The sequence below is a fragment of the Ambystoma mexicanum genome, chromosome 5q (genome assembly GCF_040938575.1).
Source record: "Ambystoma mexicanum isolate Mex_15411 chromosome 5q, UKY_AmexF1_1, whole genome shotgun sequence".
Lineage (NCBI taxonomy): Eukaryota > Metazoa > Chordata > Amphibia > Caudata > Ambystomatidae > Ambystoma > Ambystoma mexicanum.
In genome coordinates this window covers 828,413,154-828,432,245 of record NC_090933.1, presented here as the reverse complement: position 1 = coordinate 828,432,245, position 19,092 = coordinate 828,413,154, and positions in this window count along the sequence as shown.

Genomic DNA, 19,092 nt, shown 5'->3' with positions numbered 1-19,092 from the left:
CGCTGCGAACACGTTGCTGGGCTTGACCCCTGCGGGACGCAAGGACTGTGTGTCCTCGTTGTGTTGGCACAGCCCGTGGCTGCACGACTACATGCCCCCGTCGACGTGATGTCCCAGGCACATCAGTGACTGGTGTGGAGGGTGACCCTGCATCCCGATCCACCACGGGCAGAGTTTCCAAGACTGTCTGACCCCTCAGTGCAGGTGTCGCGGACGGAGGAATGTCCACATCAGAATCACTCACCCCTGACATAAGGACCTGATGCATACCCAACTCGACATGGTCGTCAGAGTGTTCTAAGATGGGCTGTAGCACTTGGGGGTTTTCGTGGCCTACCACCCCATGACCCCCACTTGTGCCGGGTTGATGTAATGATAACAACCCTGTGCCTGGCATGACAACGCCATCCTCTGGCTCCATTGCGTCATCATCTAAAAAATAGAGAGAAAAAAGGTCCCTACACATGTTAGAAGCACACAACACACACACACACTGACAACAAACACATCAGGCAGACATGTGACACACAAAATAGAACCTGGCATGCATGCTGGGTCAACTTGAATTTGCTTCTGTGATTAGACTTGTTGAAAGGTGGCAGTTTGCACTGAAGTGGGTCTATGCAGTGCAGCGAATATGTATGTTACTCACTACCTACATGTACAAGGACTCCATGGTGTGTGTCAGAAAATGTGAAGGCAGTGCAAGGTCAACTTCAGGCATCACGTGCAATGTGCATTCAATGGGTAGCATATCTACAAGCAAAGCACCCCTCCACCCAAGTGCAAAAGCAGGGATGCCTAGCATGTTATCAAAAGGTTGAGCATAGATCTGTGTATTGACAGACAGTGTTGACTAGCATCAACAGCTTCATGTGAGTCAAGTGACAACACTGCAAATGATGATGGGACAGGAAGCAGGACACATGATGAAACCTCTGGAGTCCACCCACGTGTGAAGAAGACACTACACCAGTTGGACAGAGTAATTGGCCTTTAAACAGGCTGAGGCCTGTGACCTTCACAGACTGTCAGACCCTAAACATGTGTGCAACGCAGTACTGAGCCACAGTTGACATGGGAAGGCAGATGAAATGCCATGCAATTTAGGTCACCCTGGACTTGAATTACAGTCATCATCCAGTCATGGACACATATGGGCATGCGTGGAATGCACATGGAGCATGAATGGGCACTCATGTCCCTGTGGGGCATCTGACCTCTGCACAGTCCAAGTGAGACACCCTGCACCAAGTACTAAGGATGTACCACAATGGATATGTCTGGCAGATTGGCCACTGGATGTTAACATGTACACAGGAGGCATGAACAGAGAAGTACCCAACGGCAATATTGCAGCAGACCAGTGCTAAGGGGGAATTGGGGTGCAGAGCAGGGGGTTGAGGGGCAAGGGAGCATGCCTACATTGGGTACCTCCTTGCAGGCAGAGTACACATGCACGTCAGTCATGCTATGCATAGTTCCTGGGCTGAGAGGAAGCTCACCCCAAGCTACATGCAGAAGTGCCAGTGAGCTGGAACATGGGCCGGAGGGGCAAACTGGTAACCAGCATGTGAGTAGGGTGCAAAAGTGGTGATGTGGACAGTCCCCGTCTGCTCCACATGTCCACCATCCAGCAGTGTAGACATGCATCAGGGAAGCATTGCATTACTCACACATCATAACCATGTACACGTGACATGTAGTGGCAGTCATGCACATCACATCACACAAGTAAAACACACACGTCCTCGACAAACACGCATCAACACTCACTGGACTGTGCATCAAAGTCCGGCATCTCTCCCACTCCTTCGACCGATTCTGATGGTATGAACTCCGCAATGAGTGACTCATGCAGAGTGAGGTCTTCCTCCTCCGGTGCAGGCCCACCGCCAGTCATCAGAGTCAAGTTGTAATTTGAGGCACGCTTAGCCTTAGCGCTGCCTTTGAGGTCTTTCCAACGCTTTTTGCACTCTTGCGCCGTGCGCACCTCATGGCCGAATGCACTCATATGTTACGCAACTTGCTTCCAGTGGGTATCACGGTGGGCAGCCATAGTCTGACAATTAGCACCCACTAGCATGTCACGGCTGCGGTCCCGCACATAGTCCACAAGGTAGTCCAGTTCCTGTTTGCAGAAAGGCTTCTTCCTCGACGTGCAGGAGGTAGTGGCTGTGTGTGGGGTCCCAGCCTGTGCTGCAGGTGCAACCTTCCGCCTCTTGGATTGTGGCACAGACCCTGGCTGGCTGTTGCCGCCCGGATCAGTATGGCCTGTGGGACCGGTGGATTGAGCCAAGGGAGTGGCAGGTGGCAGGACGACCAAAGGGCTGACTTGTGTCAGTGGCAGCTGGGTGCCCTCTAATGGACCCTGCACAGCAACATCCGCTGTTGCAGGGTCATTAACCGCGACTGTCCTGGTTGGCAGACTCACAACCGGGGTGTTTTTGGCTGCATCTGCCCCTGCACTTGCCAACACCCAGCTGTTCGGGGCAGCAGATGGACTTACTGCCATAGGGACACGTGTCTTGGTCAGGGCAGCCCTGCGTGCCCCTACGGTTTCCCTCTGGGCCTGTTGGAAATCTTCCAAGGGCTCTTCAATTGCCAACGCAGCCTGAGCTGGCAGACGCTGAGCCTGGGTGGTGGTGTCCACAGCTGCACCTGCAGCTACCACTACCCTTGGGCCCGTGGCAGTCGATGAAACGGACTGCTGGGTCACACGAGCGCCAGTGCCAGATGCACAAGCTGCATCTCCCAGACCCACAGGGGGTGGTGGCATGACTGCACCGATACATGGCACAACATCGTGCTCAAGTGGCGCACCCCTGCCTCTTCCTCCTCTGTGGCCACCCTGGAGTCCCCCTACTCCCTGGTCACCCTGGCCATGTCCCTGACCACGCACGCCACGAGGAGTACGCCCAGCTGAGGCGCCCCTCACCTTTGGTGGCCTCCCAACCATGGCACAGATGGAGTAGTGCCGGCACAGATGGAGTAGTGCCAATGGGAGGTGTACACCACAATTGACCTGGGCAATTGGGGTGAAGGGGATGGGAGGCAAAATTTTAACAGCCCCCCTACACCTGCAAGGCTGTATGTGACCCCAGTGATGTAGTGATGAGTCACGCTACGCTCAGGCACCCCAAAGCTGCAGTAAAACCGTGCACGCAACCTTGCAGCCTACGTGCATGGAATTAACCTCCCGCAGTATGCGGTGGCATCCAGTAACACAAAAAACGCGTATGCGTGGGACACGTAGGCTACTATGACCTCGAAAATGGGTGCGACACACAGGGGCACCCGCAGTGGGAAAAATAGCATGCGCGACTCACCGTTTGACTAGCGCGATGCAGAAAAACACACGTAGCCAATACCCCCACCAAAAGAAGAGATACGTCCTGGATTGCTGTGAAGATGTGATGGCGCGCGAAACAACACGAAGCAGCTACACACATCGGTCTCCACGAAAGGGACGTACAGTGAACTGCTGGCCCCGCTCACCTTTAACCCGTGCTGAGGGAAACGCTGCGCGCATCACATCACTTACGCTAGTAGGCCCTTTCCTCGGATTACACACATTCACACGCGGACGTGCAGCTTTTTCATGTGCACTGAACCACTACGCCCACGTCACGAGGGAAACGCCGGCTCGCGTAACGTCAGAGAAGCGCTTATGCGCTAAGGGCCTTTGGTCCAATGAAAACGCATACGTGTGCTGAGGCGCTTACGCGCTAAAGGCCTTTCCTCCAATTACACGCTGACGTGCAATTTTTTCACATGCCAAATCACTCCGTATCAAGCTGGCCACGTGAAAACACACGGAAGACCACGCTCCTTCCCAGAAGGCCGTATTACTGCCCCCCAGAGCCCCGAGCACGCTCCCACCTGCCACCTGCTGCTGCCTGACTGCCTGCTGCGCACGTGCCCTGCCATTTCCTGCCTACACGTCAGCCAGTGGTGCAGTTGCTGTGACCACCCCTGCTGGAACTGAAGACTCCCGACTGGGATTTCATCGCTCCACAGCCCAGCCCCAGGACCCAGTTGCCCACACACTCCTGCCTCGGGGGTTGCCATGTCCAGCACAACACTATCTGGCAGCACTGGCAACCCCAGCCAGAGAGGCAGAGGGCCACCAGCTTCAGTGCCAGGGAAGTTGGTGTCCTGGTGCAAGTCCTGGGGCAGCATGATGCCCTCTTTGGAAGTTCGAACGCCGACAATGAAGGACGGACCAGGATCTGGATGGACATCGTGACTGCCATCAACGCGGAGGGGGTGGCAGTCCGTGACTTACATCATGTCAAGAAGCGCTGGGAGTACTTCAGGTCCAGGACCCTCAACAAGGCCCGGGTCCAGCTGTCAGACCACCAAATGAGGGTCCTGGAATGCATATGCCCAGCGCTCTACGTCCAGATCCTTGAGAGGCAGACCCGTCTGGAGTCGAGCGGTAAGTGTACATGCAGAGTGATTGGATGATGTGCGTGTCGTGGTGTGCCAGTAGTCTGCAGGTTGCACATTTGTTTTTGAAGGGCCATGTAGGGATGTGTATGAACATGGGCGTGAGGCTGCCACATGTGTGTCCTCTCATGTGTGAGACACATTGATGGTGTATGTGTTGGTAAGCATGCTGGACAAATGCAGGTGTGGGAGCACACATGTTTGAATTTCTGTGTATGTACATTGGCATGGTTGTGGCATGGATGGTGGTTCCTAATGCATGTATCTGCACTGTGTACATGTGCATGTGTGTGTACTTGACAAGTGTGCAACTGTGATGCAACATGGATGCATGTGACACTGATATGTAGAAGGCTGAATGGCAGATCTGACATGTATGGCGATCTCATCACTGCAACAGTTGGAGGAGATGTAGACATGCATGTAAGTGTGGTGGCGTGTGTGCATGTCTACTGCACTCTCTGTGTTTCATGTGATGTCTGGCTCACCTTTGGATGCTCATGCTGTTGTATGTGTATGGATGGTGCTGGCTGTTGTGATATGGCTGTGGAATTGCTCATGTGTGTGAGTTGAAATAACATGTGTGTTGGGGATTGTGATGCCATGTCTGAAGTTTGAAACTGCCACTCATGTGCAACTGTCATGTGTGTATCAATCCATTGTACAGTGCCCTGATGCCTGTGTCCTATCTCTCTCTGTCTGCAGCGTCAACTGATGAAGAGGGCGCAGAGGGTGCTGTGGAGCACAGCGGCAGGGATCGCACCGCCAGCCGGACACGCAAGGCCCGGCTCCCCTCCCAGGTTGTCATCTCGTCAGGGAGTAAGGAGTCCAGTGCCACGTCCCAGGCCGCAGCTGCCGAGGGTAGGTCCAAGAGGCGGAGGTCGGAGTTGGACTTCTCGGCACAGAAGGGGCAGCTGAGACCCCACAGGGTCCGATGGAGGAAGATGGCACGGAGTCATCCAGGTTGGTGGGGGGTTTGATAGAGATGGAGGCCGTGCAAGGGACAGACATGGCGTCTGGAGGTGGGGATTCCACTGGTGCTAGTGGTGCAGTGCAGGGGCAGGGACAGGAGGCAGCACAGGCCACCACAGAGGTGCCTGTGTGTAATCCTGTTCCAGATCCTGTGACTGCATCATCCTGCACCAGCAGGGATGCCTACGTCCAGACCCGTTTTCAGGGAGGGGATCCGCTTACAACAACTGGCCTTCCTCTCCCTGTGGACGTGGCTATCCGGGACAAGGTTGAGCCTGTCCTGAGTGGGATGGTGTTGCGTCAACGGGGCATGCGAGGTGACCTGCAGTGTTTTCGTGAGGACACTGCACGTCATCTCGAATGCCTCGTTGACCACGTTGACCTACTGGGACGGGTCACCAGGGCCGGATTCCTCCGTTTGCTGGACCTTGTTCCGACCCCCTCCTCACCTAGACCCCCTATTTGCCAGTCGTCCTCCATGCCATCTTCCCACCCATGTATCGCCTGGGTACCCGGTGGAGCTGCCTCTGACCCTGCAGCCAGGCTGGTGGAGGATACATCCCTGCCACAGTCGGGAGTTGGACGTCCAGCAGGGGTGGCCACCTCAACAACTGCACCCCAGCCAGAGGAGGATGTGCAGACAGCAAGAGCCAGGGCACAGGCAGAGGCACAGCAGCAGCAGCAACAAGGTGGGAGCCATGATGGGTCGGGGCCTTCAACATCGGAGGGGCAGGCATCGGCCAGAGGGCAGGAGGACCCAGGACTGGAAGTGTCTTCTGTGTGGCAGCAATTAGCCCATGCTATAGATGCGGTGCGGCAGCGGGCAGAAGAGGCACGGCTCACAATGGTCAGGACTGAGAACTCCATGCGTGGGGCTCTGAGGCGGGCCCAGTACCTCGAGGCAATTCGCAGGGACCTGGAGGTCCACATGTCATCGTCCCTGCGAACCCTCGGGGCCATGGAAGAGGACCGCCTCCGGGACATTGAGCAGGAGTTCAATGATGCCCTGGCCCGGGAAATCGGGAAGTGAGCCGTAGGAATAGCCCGCTGCCATTGTAAAAAGTTTTTAGAGTTAGGTTTCCTTTTCCTTTTCCTTTTATTTGTGGTCAATGGACAATGCCACACACATTTGTACATAGTTTTATTTTTATGTAGTTTCTTAGGTAGGCTTCGTTTGTTTGTTTGGGCTCATGGACCCTTTACATAGTTGGACAATGGATTGATTTGATTTTTTGGGGGGATTTTGCACATGGATTCATGGATTTTTCTTTTGGACAATGGATTGTGAATAGTTTGATCATGGATTCATTAGAATATTTTTTTTCATCATGGACATGGAGTAATGGATTTTTTTTTGGGACAATGTATTGTAAATAGTTGGACTATGGAATAATTTGAATAATTTGAATATTTTTTTTCATTTTGAACATGAAGCAATGGATTTTTTTTTTACCTTTTCCTTTGGATTTGCGTTGGTGGAGGGAGAGTTTGGACTGTTTTTCTTTCAAATTTTTTTGGATTGGTTATAATTTTCATTCACTCATCTTTTGCACATGCTTTTCATTTCATGTTTGCTATTTTTGTATGATTTCATTTCATTTATTTATTTTTGTACATAATACATATTCATATTTTATTTCCATGTGTGGGATTCGCTCATTGGGTTGATGCATGTGAAAATGTGGGTTTACACAATCAATGCCAACAAATGCATCTGTGTGACGGACATGTGTTGATGTACATGGTTGACTTTTGGTTTGTGTCTTGAGATAGGCATGCGAGTGTGGGGTGGATTGGGAAATCATTGCGTCTCAAGAATGGGGTGGCGTGATGTGGATTTCTGGTGTAGAAGTGGCCCATGATTGTGCTTCTTTATTTTGTGTAGGGGGGGACTTGAGTGGGACATGAGTGGGGGCCTGCTGGCAGGTGCCCGTCACTGCTGGGGGGTTGGGGTGCAGGGGGACATGAGTGGGGGCCTGCTGGCAGGTGCCCGTCACTGCTTGGGGGTGGGGGTACAGGGGGACATGAGTGGGGGCCTGCTGGCAGGTGCCCGTCACTGCTGTGGGGTGGGGGTGCAGGGGGACATGAGTGGGACATGTGTTGGGGCCTGCTGGCAGGTGCCCCTCATTGCTGGGGGTGGGGGTGCAGGGGGACATGAGAGCGGGCCTGCTGGCAGGTGCCTGTCACTGCTCGGGGGTGGGGGTTCAGGGGGACATGAGTGGGGGCCTGCTGGCAGGTGCCTGTCACTGCTGGGGGGTGGGGTGCAGGGGGACATGAGTGGGGGCCTGCTGGCAGGTGCCTGTCACTGATGGGGGGTTGGGGTGCAGGGGGACATGAGTGGGTGCCTGCTGGCAGGTGCCCATCACTGCTGGGGGGTGGGGTGCAGGGGGACATGAGTGGGGGCCTGCTGGCAGGTACCTGTCACTGCTGGGGGGTGGGGGTGCAGGGGGACATGAGTGGGACATGAGTGGGGGCCTGCTGGCAGGTGCCTGTCACTGCTGGGGCATGGGGGTGCAGGGGGACATGAGTGGGGGCCTGGTGGCAGGTGCCTGTCACTGCTGGGGGGTAGCGGTGCAGGGGGACATGAGTGGGGGCCTGCTGGCAGGTGCCCGTCACTGCTGGGGGGTGGGGGTGCAGGGGGACATGAGTGGGGGCCTGCTGGCAAGTGCCTGTCACTGCTGGGGGGTGGGGGTGCAGGGGGACATGAGTTGGCGATCACTAGTGGAAGGTGACATGTGTGCTGGCTGGGGGGGCATGCCCAGGGGTGCAGGGTAGTCCCCTGTGTTGTGGGTTGCCTGCAGGGGCCGTGGATGGGGTGGAGGGCACACCTGGGAGGACCCACTCTGCCAATTCATGTGTGGGGGTCCCCGTGCACCCCACTAGATACACGTACCCGCTCTGACAGTGAAATCGTGTGAGAAACATCCCGCGAACCCCAGTAATACACGTATCCCACTCGCACAGGCCCTTTCATGTGTGAAACTTCCCGGGAACCCCAGTAATACACGTACCCCACTCGCACAGCCCCTTTCACGTGTGAAACTTCCTGTGAACCCCAGTAATACACGTACCCCACTCGCACAGGCCCTTTCGCGTGTGAAACTTCCCGCGAACCCCAGTAATACACGTACCCACTCACACAGGGCCAATCGTGTGTGAAACTTCCTGCGCACCCCCGAAATACACGTACCCAGATCCAATCGCGTGTGAGACTTCACGCGAACCCCAGTTATACACGTACCCCATTCGCACAGGGCCAATCACGTGTAAAACTTCCCTACGCACCCCCCGAAATACACGTACCCCACTTGCACAGGGCCAATCGCGTGTGAAACTTCCCGCGAACCCCAGTAATACACGTACCCCACTCGCACAGGGCCTATTGCGTGTGAAACTTCCCGCGAACCCCAGTAATACACGTACCCCATAATAAAGTGTAGCATAGCAATGAAGCGATGATGGAAATATCTTCAAACATTAACAGGATCTAGAGAGCAGACTTCTCCAGGTGTTAGTATATCTATGTTTGTTTTGTTTTTGTTTGATATGCGTAGGAAATCATGTAAATCTTCCCATAAATATTCTGCACAACTTATTTTAACATACCAAGTGGGTGGGCCAAGGTTTCTTATCATACAACGTACATCTCCGTGACATCGGAACCAGTATTCCTTTGTACCAAGCATGTTTGCTAACAGATTGTAACGCTAGATTGTAGAATCTCATCTTTTTCTTGTAATTTTTGTATTAACGAGTTGTTGCCAATTTTTTTGTCTTTTATAGGAACACCATTTACTAAGACAATTAAAGATTGATCTATTGGAAGTTGCACTCCCAGAGTGTGTACATTTTCTTTCAGATCTAATGGTAAATAAACTACTTTGCCACAAATGCCTTTGACTAATTCAGAGGGAGGGTTGTTTGCTGTTTTTGGTTGAAGGTGTATTATTGCTTGAAATGGGTGCACTGCTTGAATTATGATGCTCTCATATAAATTGAGTTGTTTCAGGGGTTTTGGTAGTGGGAATAATTCCAAGTTATTTGTGATAGCACATCAAGTAGTTTGGTTGTTGTCAAGTTTTGCAGTGCAGTAGCTGCAAAGTATTAAGGGGTCAGTTATTTCGTATTTGTTTTCTGCTACACGGTAGAGAACTAATTCAAACCATTTGGAATCTTCATTGTCTTCTATTTTGTATGTTATGCCTATAGTTTTTGTGCTACTTTTATTAAAAGTTCTGCGGCAACACACACACACATGGTTTGGTACTTCAGCTGATGTACTTTTAAATTTTAGTATTTCTTTTTTGTATGTGTGTAGTAGAAGGTTGCCATCTGTATAATTTTCGCTAGTCTGTTGTAAAGCTATTGTATTTTGTAAGTGGCTTTTACTTCCAAAATATTTTCTCTGGATATGTTCTATTTCTTCGAGGAGGTCTTTGGCTGTACCATGTAGAAGATTGTTATTTAAATTGGCTAGTGCTAAAGCAGGACTAGATGTCTTATAGGAGAATGATGTGTTGATATAATTTTGATATGATGGAAGGGGCTTTTGCAAATAGGTCCGGAAATGCAGGCTAATGAATGCCCTTGTAGTCCTGTGTATTTCCGCACTGGACAGGTATCGATATTTTATTGTAGTTTCATTTTGAATGTGTCGTTGCCTTTCACATACTGATTGAGGAACTACTGATTGAGGAACTGGCGTGAAGATTTGAAGGATTTTTTGGCAATGTTACACATTGATGTGCCCGGCCATTTGTAGACTGGACGTTTTGGTTCAGTGGATTGGGGACATGATCCTGAGTTTTCTGGGGATATTTTTGTGAGCAGAGTTTCTTGTTCCATAATGATGTTATTAAGTTTTTCATACCCACGTGCACTGCTATGTATGGCAATTGTGTTTGTTTGCTTTTGTTTGTATTCTTATTCATTAAATTATGGTTCTCTGCTCGTGGTGTGACTCCATTCACCTCCACAGATATTTAAGAAGTTATTTTTGTTGACATTTTGTTTATTGAGAAGTCTTTTTTGTAGTTTAGTAGTTAGTTTTGTTAGTGGTTTCATTCTGTTTAAAACTAAAATAAATAACTTCCTTTCGAGAAGGATTGCACTGTTTATGAGAGTTTCTACCATTAATTTTCTATGGTAGGTTTTAAGGGTTGTGTTTTATTTCCCTCCTGTTTTTATAAGAATTCTGAAGGATTCTGTGGTGGAACATTTTTTGTAAAATACTTTTTTTGGTATGGTTACTTGTCACTACATCAAGATTTACAGTAGCAGTGTTAACAGTAGTGGTAGCTGAATTCCTGTTAACCACTTTCTGTTTCGTTTTACATTTTGAAAGAGGAAGCAACTGTTCTGGAAGCTTGTTTTGTTTCACTTAATGACTGCATTAGCTGTTTTGTTTGAACTTTTTGTACAAATTCTGCTAGAGATGGATATATCTATTTTGATTTGCTCTATTTCTGCGTTGCTTTCTACGACTTGTTTTTTGGTAGGCCATTTTTGAGGTCTGTTGGAAAAAAAAGAAGGTATGAGTTTGGCTGTTGTGCAATGTATGCGTGCTGTGTACATGAGTGTCTGAGTATGGTGTTAAGGATGTATGTGGAGATGTGTGATTGTGCAATGGTCAGCTACAACAAGTTGGGAAGGCTATTCTTGTATTTGTGTGTTACTATACTGGGTTCAGATGACAATACAAAGTAAGCTAGTGGTGAGTAATACTAAATCTAATGGTATAGTATTAAACCCGTTCTTTGTTCTGCAATACTAACATTCTGGGGCTGATTTATGGAAGTTGTGTGCCGAAAAACGGGACTTGTGTGCCATTCTGTCTGCGAATCCCTCTTTAACAAATGGGGATTTGTGGATAGAATGGCACACAAATCCCCTTTTTTCGCACAGAAAATCCATGAATCAGTCCCACAGTGTGTTTGAGTAACAATTAGAACATTATGGTAGTGTTATACTTTTTTTTGTACAAAACAAGTAGGTTTCCTCTGAGTTGTTGTTTGTAGTTCAGATGCTGCTGCTTTTCAGGAGAGTGGTCTTCACTGCAATTGTAAAAGAAAGAACTCAGTGAATAGGTGTGTTTATAGCACTGTTGTTAATTTAGATGTTGATTTAGATGTTTTTGTAGTAGTAGTGTTTTTGATAACTGAACATAGAGTGTGGATGCAGTTTCTTTTGCATATGAGCAGCCTGTATATTTTACTTAGAATCTGTTAGTTGAACATGTTTTGCAAATGAGTATAATACTAAGCGTATGAAACTCACTTGGTTTTTTAAGTCTGCGTTATTGGATGTTAGGAGATAATGATATACTTATTTAGCTTTTTGTATAGGGTAAATGGCAGAAACGGTATAGTAAAGCATGGAATGTATGCATTTGTGTAGGTGTGTGTAATAAAGCAGAAGGATGTGATGTAGAGACCGTGGTATTATTTCAGCTGGAAGCTTTTCTAATGATAGTGTCTATCTGTGTGAGTGTATAAAGATGCATGAACTCATCCTGGCTATGTGTAATTTTATAATGCACTACTAAGTGTTTTATACAATTATACCGTTATTTCTGCCATCTTTTTTTTAATGAAATTGCACTTGTTTAGATAGCTGTGTGTGTAAAAATAAAATTTAGATAGCAGAAAGGTTTGGAAGTGACAGTTGATTATAGCAGAGGGGAAAAATGACAGTAAGTTAATTTTATAGGTTATACAGGTTAAGTGGCAGTTACCCTGTTTATATATATTTATAAGAGCTGTACATGTACTGTGTAGAAGATATGCATACCTGTAGTTTGCATTCATGCATGTGGATATGCATGATGCTGCAAGTAGAAATCTTGGAGACGTGTACAGTAGCTTTTGTAGTAGGTGCTTTCCAATGACATGAGACTTGTACTAAGAGTGATCAACAGTACATTTGAAGTGCTGAACTATGATGATGGAATTAGATGTAGAGGTCTTGGATGTGATTGGTGGATGGTTGTGTGATTGCTTAGCTGTATCCAATGAGGGAATGTTACAGAGAGTGAAGTGGAAAGGGTAGAAGGGCTTTCTGAGAGTTACGCACTCTGTGAACACCGCAGCTGTCTGCGGCCAGGGCGTGCCACATCCAGGGTTTTCTAGCAAATCCAGCATGGAAAGGGGACTGTAGGGATTAGCCAATCAGCAGTTGAGGTTGTGGATTTGTGTTGAAAGAGGCTGTGTGTAGTGAAGATGTCAGAGGCAGAGAAAATCAGGGTGTTGGTAGTTGGAGATATGTTTGTACATGGTTTAGAGGAGCATGCTAAATGCAGGAATGTGGCCAACAACTTTGATGTTAAAGGAGTGGAGGTGGTATGGAGCACTGTTCCTGATTTCAATGTGCAAGGAATTTTACAAGTTTGTGAAGATATGGGCCGGATGAACAGTCCCCATGTGGTAGTTTGCATTGTGGTGCTTTGCATTTGGGCTATGTCAGTGCTCCTACTTTGTTGGCAGATTTGGAACACTTGGTTTAAGCAGTAATGAAAGTCCTTCCAAATGTCAAAGTTATTTTTTCTGGTTTAGTACCTAGGGCAATATGGGACAGTAGTTCTGTTTGAGAACATTGATTGTGGTAATGCTGTTTATTTTAAAGAACATGTTTTTTTTAAATCTTTTATGGGAAATATCATGCTGTTTTGAAACATAAGGGTTGCTTTGAAGAAGCTTATGTGAACATTTTAATAGTAAAAAAGAAAATAAAACCAAAAAAAAATACTAAATCAAAGGTGTCTCTCAAACATCTGCAAAAAAACAAAAAAAACCCAGCTCTTTTCAGAGCCAACCTCAAAGGGGAAATGGGGCACACTATTTAAATTTAAAATCATCACGCTCAGATTTTTCGATATGTCCGCAGATATGCGGTTGTCCGCGGACACCGCGTATTACATATGGGGATTTTGGGGTGGAGAGGCATGCAAATGAGAATGAGCGGAGCAAGGGATTGGTCAAGAAAGTTTACTGGGTGTGTTGTGTAAGGAGAGAGTTTGTCAGAAAGTCTTTTTCCTGAGAAAAGAACAGATAGCTATGGCTCTGTGTTTTAGAAAACAGATTATCTGGATTTTGGGAGACTCATGGATACGTTCGTTGGAGGTGTATGCAGAACGCTTTGGAGTGGCTGCACATCTTGGATTCCCTCATGTGGAAGTGCACTGGCATGGAATGCATGGAATGAAGTGGCTGGATTTGGTACCTCTCTGTTCTACTTTGGTGACACAGCATCATCCAGACATAATTATTATTCATTATGGAGGGAACAGTTTAGGACATGTGCATGGAATTTCTTTGCGATTTGCAATGAAAGAAGGACTTGGGAAGGTCATGGACATGATTCCAAATTCTCAAGTAATTTTTTCCCGTATTGCGCAGAGACAAATGTGGCTGCGTTCTTCTTTATTTGGTTCACAAATGGAGAAAGCGAGGCGTAATGTCCATCAGGCTGTTTGTGCCTTTTTAAGAGATGTTGGTATGTCCTCTTTTCACAATGAAAATATTATGTTTCATTGCACATACATTTTTCGCAGAGATGGAGTACATCTTACTTATGCTGGCAATCAGATTTTTCTGAAAAATATACAGAATGCATTGCTACCTTTTTTGAAATTACATTAATACATTTTCAGTAGGTGTTAATCATTTGAAGTTTTTGAAACACAAAAACACCACCAAAAAGCCACCACTTCTTCCCATAGAAAACTGCAATGGTTATGATAGGGCAGCACCACCAAAAAATAAATGTCTTCAAACTGTCTGCAGATTTCTAGAAAATGCACAGGGCCCTGCACTATTTATTTGTCACTTCTATTTTTAAACTGTGAAAGGTGGCCTTGAAAAGAGCCTTTTTTTTGGTTTTTGTTGTTTTGTATTTCTTTTGTTTTTTTAAACATGACACACAAGGAAAAGAGGGGAAAGGAGGGTAAGGAACAGACACCAACCACCTGGATAAGAAAGGGCAGGTGGAGAGAGGAAGATGTAGGGTGGGCCTTATTCAGGAAGTGGGCAGACCTTCTCGTGCTCCTTGACCACAGTCTCGAAAACACTCTGAAGATTCTCCCCCCTGCAGAGTACTGCGTCGCAGTACATACACAATATTGTGACCCTCGAAAGGTAAAGGTCAAAAGCATCATGAATGACCTGTGAGGCAGCTGGAGGGATCCGCTGTCCCACAGGAGTGTCTCTTGTGGTGACAGGAGCGGAAACGGAGGATGCCGTAGGGGAACTCAACCTACTACATTTATCACAAGGTACAACCTTGCGAATAGACCCACCGTGGAACGACCTCAGGTGTCGCTTCATTGATGTTGTATCAAAGCTGTACGAACCAGGCCTTCCATGACTCAGCCCCATATGGCACTGATTGTAGGTGCCTTTATTCGCGCAAGCTTTTGGCATTCCACCAAGAGTGGTAAACAACCGCCACACCCTAGACTCACAGCGAGTGCTGGTAGTAGGGACTTCCACAAGCTCAACCACTTCATGCTCTTCATCCATCTCCTCTGCATCCTCATGCCTGTTCCCCTCTGCAGGCCCTTGGGGACGTGGTGGTGGTGGAGGGGGTGGTGCTGAGGCAGAACTAGCACCAGCTGGAGCAGCAGCAGCCATGGATGCCATCAGGTTAGATGATGGCAAGCAGCAAGAGCAGCAAAAGCCGAAAAAGCAAGTCAATCTGCAGTAGTAGAAAGACCGAATGAGGATGAGCTCTAGGGAATGGCCTTTTACAGGGGTGCAGGTGCACGCTCCTCAGACAGCCGCGCTTTCTGCAGACAGATTGAACACCAAAAACCAAAAAAAGGCTCAAAAAGTTCAAAAAAGTATGTAGATCATTTGTGATGTCATCTTTGATGTCCTGGGTGTTATTCTTAGCAGTGCACGGTGGTGGCGCAAGTTATGGTTGCTTAGCTTACCATAACTGGCGAATTTCAGGGGTTTTACTTGTAACCATAACGTCCCTGTAACAACGTTTTTTTCACTGAATTTCATAGGTTTTTAGTAGCGCAACTTAACCAGAACGTCCCTTTAACAACGTTTGTTTACTGAATATATATATATATATATATATATATATATATATATATATATATATATATATATATATAATGCTCTGACTGCCTTGCCTTGTTCAGGTTTTAGAGAGCAAATGTATTGACTATGTAGAGTCCAACTGACATATAAACAATGACCGGCTTGCATGGGACTATGTGTTATGCCATGTAAATTCTATTACTTATTTGCATTGGCTCCTGTAAGTTTGAATTCACAGGTTATGTTCTCGGGAATCAATATGTTCTATTCTGAAACCACTTGTATACTGTAATCTTGGGATGCGTGGTTACAGAACTTTATAGGCATTTGTATGTAGTGTTCACTAAAAATGGATTTGTTCCTTTCAATCAAGGGAAATGCACAGTTTTAAAGACACCTACATTTGATGCTTTCAGTCTCCTTGTATTTCTATTATATTATTAACTCTCTCAGCATACCTTTTGTTGCACAGACATCTGCTCTATAACTTGGGTCTCCACTGGCTGACTCCCAAGATTTGTTACAAGATTTGTTACAACTTCCACAAGGGTTGGACATGAGCCCATATAGACTGGCCATGAAATCTTCAATTCAGTGATTCTGGGGACTATTAATCAAAAGAAGTTTTGAGTTACCGCTCTCCATATTTAGGCAGTATGAACATATCCAACTGTCCAACATGTCTAGTCTCGACTTAAGCCCCTGCTCTCTGTCACACTGAGGTTATTCTAAAATACAATAATTTCCATGTCATCCACATTGGTGAAAAGATGTAAATCAAGTGATTGTAGTAGGTCGCCAGTGGAGCCACGCATGTAATGAACTACAGCAGCAGCACAGCAGTACCCTTTGGGACCCAAGAGATCTGGGGATTCTAGCCATTTAAAGATAACAAAGGCATCAGTATGGTCTCGATCCATCAAATAGGATTATTTGCATATTAATAAGTGGTCCCAAAATGCTTGATAGACCATGAAAGATAGCAGTTTTAAATGTTCAATAGTGGCGATGGGTGCAGAGGGTTTCAAGAGGAATAACACTTTTTCCTTTCCGCTTTTGTCAACTGCCCCAGAGTTGTCAGGAACATTAACTAAGACATTCTTGTTTGCCATGCAAGGATGGGCATCAGCTTCGTGCTGATGAAGGAGATAATTGTCTTCTAAAAATAATTGAATTTGAGATGCCACCATTTTCTGTAAAGGTTTCCACATGATTGTAAGCTGGGAGATGGAGCAAACATTACAATGGGCATTGGTGTCAGATGTTGATTTGTTCAGAAAGGGTCCCAAAGCTAAGTTTTATATTTGTTGAAAAAGGAACTTGTTGTAGAGAGGCATTTAAGACATAAGTAAGATCATGAAGAATCTGCAGGCTTATTGTTTTAATGATATTTGCTTTACGTGAGAACATTAATTTATCCCAAAGAAATATAGATGGTAGTGTAAATTCAGATATAGCTGTCTTTCTGTGTGGGGAAGATGGCAAAGAGTTATCAGGAGGAGACCATTCATGGGTGGCTCTTTCTGTCTGTAGTCATATAATTATGTTTGTAAAAGTTCCAAAGCATTACAAAGGTCTGGCGAGAGGGGAACAGAGCTATCAATTCTGGCCAGAGACCATAGTTCACTCATAAGGACAAAAGCCTCCTTGTGTGGGTAAATGGCTGATTGAACTGTATCTGTGCAGAATCTGGTTCATGTATTAGCTGATTAATACTCACTGTGAGCAGTGAGAAAACTGCATTTTGTGGGTTCATTATAGATAAGTCTCCATTTCCTTCCATATGTTTTTGCCACAACAAGTTGGCAAAGAGAATCAGAAATTAGCTATCTGTGCCTATTTCAAAAGGACTATCAGGTGTGAGAAACCTGAAGGTGTCTCACCCGCTATTTCCTGGGGATCTGTCATCCAGGTGGACAGGATGAGGTGGACCAGTGCGGGAGGATCACCTGGGTGAGGGGTCTTTAGGGAGTGGGAGTGGGACATTGGAGGGTGAGATGCAGTATCCCCTTCCCTGTAACACCTTTACACCATCCTACCAGGTAGGATACTTAGGAACACAACCCCCCTTTCACAATACAAACACTTTCTCAGGGGCAGCTCGCTATGAGAAAAAACAGACTAACACCCGAGCTGGTATACCTGACATGTCCCAATACAATGGGCGACACACACACCTGACTTCCGTTACACTTCCCCACATGGATAAAAGAGGGAGAACGAGAGCACACTATGAGCAGGGCAAAGCACACAAGGAAGCAGCAGTTCCAAGATGGCAGTTTAACACGAGACGAAAGACGGCAAAACAGAAGGAGATTGCAAGTAGGTCAGTCCCCTTGACCTTCTCGACAGGGAACTGTTACTTTCAGGAAAACTTTGAGAATCGAGAGCATAAGACCAGGAATCCAGGCTGAAGAATCCTGCATTGTGTGTTGGAGGTGCCCAGATCTCTCCCGTGTCGATAAACAAGGCAGGGAGAATCACCTGCTGCTGTGGTACTGTCCTTGGCTCCTTCAACAAAGCAACACTGGTTAAATCAACACAGCCAGTGCATTGGGGAGGCCAATACAAGACCAGTCTGTGCTGAAGCCAAGGTTCCAAGCAGCATCATTGTATGGTGAATGTTGAAATGAACAGTGTATGAAATGCATGTGATAACCAACTGGAGTAAAATTGGACCTTAGGTGAGTGATTGAACTTTGAAACCAAGATACAATACTTTTGACAGAGTATTCTGGCACCGCGTGCTTGTTCAATGAAAAGTCTTTTTAAGGTATCCAACTCAGAGGTGGCAAAAGTGAAAGTGAATCCAAGTGGTCCTGCAACAGGTCAAGCAAAATCCTGTGCACAATCGAAAGTCTTCAACGTTGATACAGTAAAGAAAGGCGATGATGAAGTAGATAAAATGCGCCTGATCCCAAATGAGGGAGACTGATACAGTAAAGAAAGTTGATGATGAAGTAGACAAACTTGGTCCGAGACCGAATGAGGGAGATTAATTGAAAGCTTTGGGTTATAGCAAGTTTTGTGTTAAAGTAAATTAAAATTGATCCGAGCCCGGCAGAGGGAGACCAATAGAACATTGTGTTGAAACAGATCTGGGCCTGGCTGAGGGGGATCTGTAGTAGGGCTGTACCAAATAGCATATTTAGTATTTGGCCGAATACCGAAGAGTTTGTTAACTATTCGGCAAAGCCGAATATGTAGCCGAATAGTTGCTTTATTTAATACATCATGTTCCAAACTTCAAAAAACACACTTATTAAAAAAAAACAAATAAAGCACCATTTTAAATGCATTCCAAACTTTTTATTTCTCTGAGTTGTAATTAATGTAGCATCTTTATTTAAAGCATAAAAGCCAGAAATAAAGCAGATTTAACCAAAATGAAGGGACCAAATGTACAGAAGATTGTTGCATATTCAGTGCTAGTTAAAGTATGAGGCTTCACAAATGCAAATGGACTGCCTTTGTGAATCAGATGCATTGCTTTCTCTATCCAGTTGTAAAGTCGATGTGGTTGAGTTTTGAAACTTATTTGCAGCTCACATAGAAATGTATAAAATGGTTCATGTCGGCACAAGCAGGACACAAGTCAAGAGGAAATCGAAAATGCATGAAC